The sequence below is a fragment of the Pipra filicauda genome, unplaced genomic scaffold, assembly GCF_003945595.2.
Source record: "Pipra filicauda isolate LSUMZ 115617 unplaced genomic scaffold, ASM394559v2 scaffold548_size709544_pilon, whole genome shotgun sequence".
Classification (NCBI taxonomy): domain Eukaryota; kingdom Metazoa; phylum Chordata; class Aves; order Passeriformes; family Pipridae; genus Pipra; species Pipra filicauda.
Genome location: NW_024104696.1, coordinates 212,823 through 218,506, shown reverse-complemented (window position 1 = coordinate 218,506; position 5,684 = coordinate 212,823). Strand labels below are relative to the sequence as shown.

The 5,684-nt window shown below is 57.7% G+C and overlaps 1 long non-coding RNA gene across 1 annotated transcript; it reads right to left on the bottom strand.

Moving 5' to 3' along the window:
* Positions 1-1,074: 1,074 nt before the first annotated feature.
* LOC120324468 lies at positions 1,075-4,992 on the bottom strand. The gene is made up of 2 exons (XR_005565809.1): positions 2,804-4,992; positions 1,075-2,618 (listed from the first exon to the last, which is right to left on the bottom strand). It is a non-coding gene; the product is annotated as an uncharacterized LOC120324468 (long non-coding RNA).
* Positions 4,993-5,684: the final 692 nt, after the last annotated feature.

The following is a 5,684-nucleotide window of genomic DNA, read 5'->3' as shown; positions in this document are numbered from 1 at the left end:
CGCAAACAAACCAGCCGGGTGGCCCCGCCCCCTCCGCCCATCCGGAGGCGGGGCGCGGTGGGCGCCGCCGATTGGCTGCGCTCGCGGGGGCGGGCGGGAGCGCCCCTGTGAGAGGGAAGGAAGTGGAGGCCGCTGATTGGTCCGGGGGGCCGCACGCCCCGTCCACACCGCGAGCTGGGGGCGTGTCCGCGCTGCCCCAGTTTCGCGCCCTTCTCGCAATGCGGCGGCGGCCGCAGACAAAGGGGCCGCCTCAGGGGCCGCCGCCATCTTGGGCGGCGAGCGCTGCCCCCGGCTCGGACCCGGAGGCTCCTCCCGCCGTGTCCCCTCCTGTCACCCCCGGCCCAGGGCCCCGTCCTGTCACCACCCCTCCTCCCTGCCCCACGGCCCGTAGGGAACGATCCCTCCAGCCTCCTCCTCCCAGTGTTGTCCCACACACACAGTTGGGAGAGCTCAGCACGATGAGTGTGAGAAGCAGCCAAAGCAACAAAAATTCTGTTCAAAACATAATAATAAAAGATCTTTGCTCAGCCCGTTTCCCACTGAAATGTTTAAAAGCCCACCCTGAGGTTTCCCTAAGGTGAGAACGCCTCCAGCAGTAAAAACTTCCGTATTGAAAGAGGAACCTGACACAGATAAACGCGTGTCTCAGGGGCTGCAGCGGCCTGAAAAAGCCCTTAAAATAAAAATGTTCAGTGTTTCATAAGACAATTACAATCTCGTGTAGAAAATGCAGAAAAAGTGTTTTAAAATGCAGAAGAGGAAGGAACTCGAGGGAGGGAACAAATATATGGGAGAGGAGGAGACTGGCAGGAAGGAACGGGGAGGAAAACGGGAAGGAAACGCGGCGAGGACGGGGCTGTGGTGTCACCGCGTGTGGGGACAGGACCGGACACACCACGGGTCACTGGTGTGTCCCCCGGCCAGGGACAGGTCTGGCCACATCGGCGCTGCCTCCAGAAATTCCCCGTAATTCCCACTGCAGTTCACAGCAGGAACGCGCGGCCGCCCTCCTTCCGTTCCTCCGTCCTTCCCTCCCAGCTGCACAGAATAAATAAAACCACTGGAGTATGGAAATAAGGACTCTTCGGTGATTGATTTCCAAACCGAGCGCTGAGACAGAGAAAAACAAACCGCAGGGAGATGCAAAGAAATCTGCCTGTGATTGCTCTGTCCAAGCAGGGAGCGTCCATTCCATCCCTCCCAGAGCACGGAAACTGGCCTTTTCCCCCCTGATTTGTTGCTACACCTTCGGGATTTGCAGGAAAAGGGCTGTTTGTAAACAACGCATACAGTAATTACGAAACCCCATCAGTGGTTTCTCTGAGCACACAGGCCTGCAGGGGTGGGACGGTGCCACCAAAGTGCTCAAAAACACCTAAAAAAGCCCAAGATCAAGACAATATTATTATTATTATTATTATTATTATTATTTCTTACTGTGAAAAAATTTACTCACTTTTCAGTCCTGAGAGCAAATTAACAACACTGAATAATGATAATTTACATTTTTATATATATAATTAATTGTATCTGATATATTCTGCAGTAAAGAAGAAAACATCTGTAACAGGAGTTGGACTTCCTTGTGAGTCCCTTCCAACTCAGAATATTCCATGATTCTGTAAATATGCAAAGAGCAAGAGTTAAAAACGGGATGAAACTGCAAATAGAAGGAGAAAGTAGTACAGTATTTTATGCAAATGAGAAAAGTGATTGCTGGTTTGAGACGGGCATTTCAATTTTAAATTCTGGGTCTGAATTACTGAATAAGTCTGGTGGGTTTTTTTAATTCCACCTAATTTTGTGTGGGGCTAATTTTGAGTGGTCTGTCAGGAGCCTGGAGGAGCGAGGAGGTGCATCCGCTGTCATTGCAAATTGATTTCTGCCCTTCAAGAGGGAAAAAAGATCCCAGCCCTGCACTTTGATTAAATTAGCGACCCATTAACATGAGCTTTCTGGCCCGTGCTGAGGGCAGATAAAGCGACCTTGATGCACAGAGCCACCAGCCACCTGGGAGGAGCTGCCAGCCCAACACCATCCCTGCTGCAAACTCAAGGGACAAACACCAGGATTCACGGGGTTTTGACTCCTCGCACGAAGCCAGGCAGGTCGGATGTTACGAGAATAACACTGTGAGCCTTTGCGGCTCCAGAGGAATCCGAGTCCCGGCGGGATGAAAGGCTCGTGGGAGCAGAGCAGCTCCTGTGACAGGGAATGGAGATTGCAGCCCTGGCTGGATTTGTCCCAAAAGGGTGACTTTGGTCTCACCTGGGTGTGTTGGTGCCTTTGCTTTGGCACTGACAGAGTTACCCAGTGGAACGACGAGAGCTGGACCAAGGAAACCACGCTCCTGCCCCAATTCCACAGCTCCCAGGAGCTTTCCGTGCTCCAGATCTGCTCGTTCCTGACCCAGGGCATCAGACACGGTGTGTGTCACGTCAGCCGTGGCCTCGATGATCCTCGTGGGTCTCTTCCAGTGCAGGGTATTCCATGAGCAGGCTGCACACAGGGGCTGCAGCAGCCCTGTGCCACCTGCCCGAGGGGCTCAGGGACATCTCTGCACATCCCACGGGCTCCAGCTGGAAGAGGTGCTGGGATCAGGATGGCAAGCAGCTCACCTGCACAAGTCATTAGGGCAGTTAATTAAGCAATGAAACAACACAGGATTCAGGTCCTTAGATCAAACCTCCTGCAGCAGCAGGGCCCTGCCGGGGGGTCCTGAACACACAGCACCCAAGGCAGAACACAGAGGTCACTCTGCACCAATCCTGCCCCAATCCCTGTGTGAGCTCCAGAGCCTCACCTGTGAGTGTTTTCTCTGAGGGTCCTCACTGAGCAGCACTTGCTGTGGTGTTTGTAGGGACCTTTCCCAGTCTTTGCACTCCTGGCCTCTTTCCAGGGCACACGGAACTGCCCAGAGCTGCGCAGGAGCCCAAACCTGCTCGGCAGCCCTGGCACCTGCTCAGGAGCCAAGGGCAGCCCCCGCCCCGGGCACCACTCTGATGAGGTTCCCAAATCCCAGAGCAGCTCCTCCCGGGAGGGGAGCGCCGGGAGGGAGGATGGGGCAGAGGGTGCCCGAGCGCCAGGGACAGCGCTGGGTGTCTCTGCTCTGGGGCTGTGCCTTACCCAGGGCTGGGAGGGAGCACAACCATCCACGAGCCCACGCCTGCTCCAGGCTCTGGCACCGCGTTCTTCCCCCTGGGCCCTGGGGAGCCCCCAGGACCACCCTCCTGCACCGGGGCACAGCAGAGCCCAGCATGGCCCAGCGAGGCCCAGCACATCCTGAACAGCAGAAGAGCCGCCTTCTCTCCCTTTGTTTTTGCTGGGGCTGCAGGGAAAGTGGGAACGCGAGGCTGGACTGAAGCAGCCATCCATCACCAAACCTCCGGCTCCTTCCCCGCCTCCCTGCAAGCTCAGCCTGTGCCACAAGCAGAGATGCCACAGTGTGGGGAAGGCACACGGAGCCTTTCTGGCACAGGAGCACTCACTGTCCCCAGCACGGGAATTCTCACTGTCCCCGGCACAGGAACCCTCCCTGTCCCCGGCGTCTCAGCCCTGTTTGACCATGCACTGTCCCATCGCAGCCCTGGACCCAGGAGCAAGGAGCAAAACACTGAGCCGGGGCTGAGTTTGGGAACTGGCAGTCCCAAAGCCCCCGGGAAAAAGAATATTCCCTTCTCCCTTACTCCTGTCCCTGAGGGAGTTGCTCATCCAGCTTTGCAGTTGGAAAGAAAAGCCCTGACGCAATCCTGCCGTTGCCATGGCGAGGAGCCGGGGCTGCTGCGCTTCCCTCGGCCAGTTCCTGTGACTGGGATTTACCCAGTTGTAGGACAAAGCCACAGGGAATGGGGGACTGGATCCACAGGAATCAGATCCATAGTGAGTGGGGGGATTGAAGCCACAGGGAGTGGGGGAATTGGATCTGCAGTCATGGGGGGATTGGATCCACCGAGAGCAGGGGGATTGGAGGCACAGGGAGCAGGGGGATCGGGTGCACAGCAAAGAGCTGGGATGCACAGCAGCGTTGGGATACCCAAACCAGAGTATTAGGAAATGAGCCGAGGTGAGGGGGGATTCGGGGCTGGGAATGCCGGTGCACCCCGGCTGAGGTGAGGAAGATGGTGAAAATAAGCATGTGGTAACCATGGCAACCATGGAAGTGCCTTGGCGCTGAGCAGCAGATTTATCAGGGCTGGTGCTTCCCAGCCAGATTATGGAAAACCAAATCCCGTGTGTCAGGCCATCCCTACCTGCCCAAACACAGCCAAATTTAGAAACGACTGCACCCAGCACCCAGCGGCTCTGGCAGCAGCCCTCTCACCCCACGTGGGCCACAGTCAGGTGTTGCTGTGGGATTTGGACCCTTTTCCAGCACTCCCAGCTCGCCGGCATCAGCACAACATTCCAGACAATGTCACACAGCGATGTTTTACCAGCATAAACCCTTCCCCTGCCAGCTCTGCCGTGCTGGAGGGCCTGGCCATGCCATGGCATCCAAACCTGCCTGGGAAACCCAGGTGGGGGCTGCCCCAGCTGCTGCCCCGTGGGGGGCTCTCCCTCCAGCATCCCCCCGTGCGGGATGTGGCTGCTCCGGTGTGGGAAAAGCAGCAGCAGCTGCAGTGACGTGCAGTTTGTTGCTCCCACCTTCCCTCCTGTCACCCTCCCGGCTGCATTAAGGACTCAGCTCAGTTATATAAGCGCTCATTAATCATCATCTAAGACTATTTGCAGCATCGAGTTCTTAAGGGCAGGAGATGCTACCCAAGGACAGGACAAACAGCCTCTGACCGCGCGACACCGAGAGACCTTGTGGGACGGAGGGCTGGAGACGTGGGAAGGATTTATCCACAGTCAGCAGGGGGAAAACTGCCAGGAACCAGGAACACAGCATGGGGTGAATTACACACTGAGGGGAGCCAGCCCCAGTGCTGGGGGAAATCGGAGCTTTTCCAGACCCCTCGTGCCCCTCCACACCCCCCCTCCCACCGGTGATGGCACTGTGGGGACCAGGTAGCAAAACCTCACACTGGGGTTTGCTGCCACAATTTGTGGTGGGGCCGATGGTCCCACACCCCCCTCAAGCCCAAGCCCCCCCATGGTCCAGCTCCCTGCACAAGGGTCCTGGAGCTCATCAGAACCCCGGTGTCCCCCCAGGAGCCCACGTCCCCCCTCTCTCCCTCTTTGCTGCACAGCCCCTCGCCGTGTGCTGCCGTGTCCCCGCGAGGGCACGTGAATCACCTTGAGCCCCACAGCCCCCCCGGGCAGGTCGATTGCCATGGGCACAGGGGACGGCCCGGGCGGAGCCAGCCGGGATCTGCGGGAACAGCCGCGATTGCAGAAATCCCTGAACTGCAGCATCAACGTTTTTTCCTGCCCAGAAGGTTCCCGCGCCCTCGCATGAGCTCATCCTGCACCGTCCCCTTTCCGCGCCTCCCGTAACCCAACCTCTCCCAGCCCTGCGCCGCAGAGCAGGAATGAGACACGGCAGCGGAGCAGATTCTTGGCTCCCTGGGTCGCTCTCCCCGCGCTGCCTCTCGGGAAGCTCCAAGTCATGCGACTCCTCTTTTTTTCCCCTTAAGGTGGGGAAACGAGTCGGGAAAGTTCCCCCGTGCTCCCCCCGCGCTGATCTGAATGGAGGCAGGTAGAGGCAGCGTCTCTGCCTCCAGCAGCACCACACCTGCCCT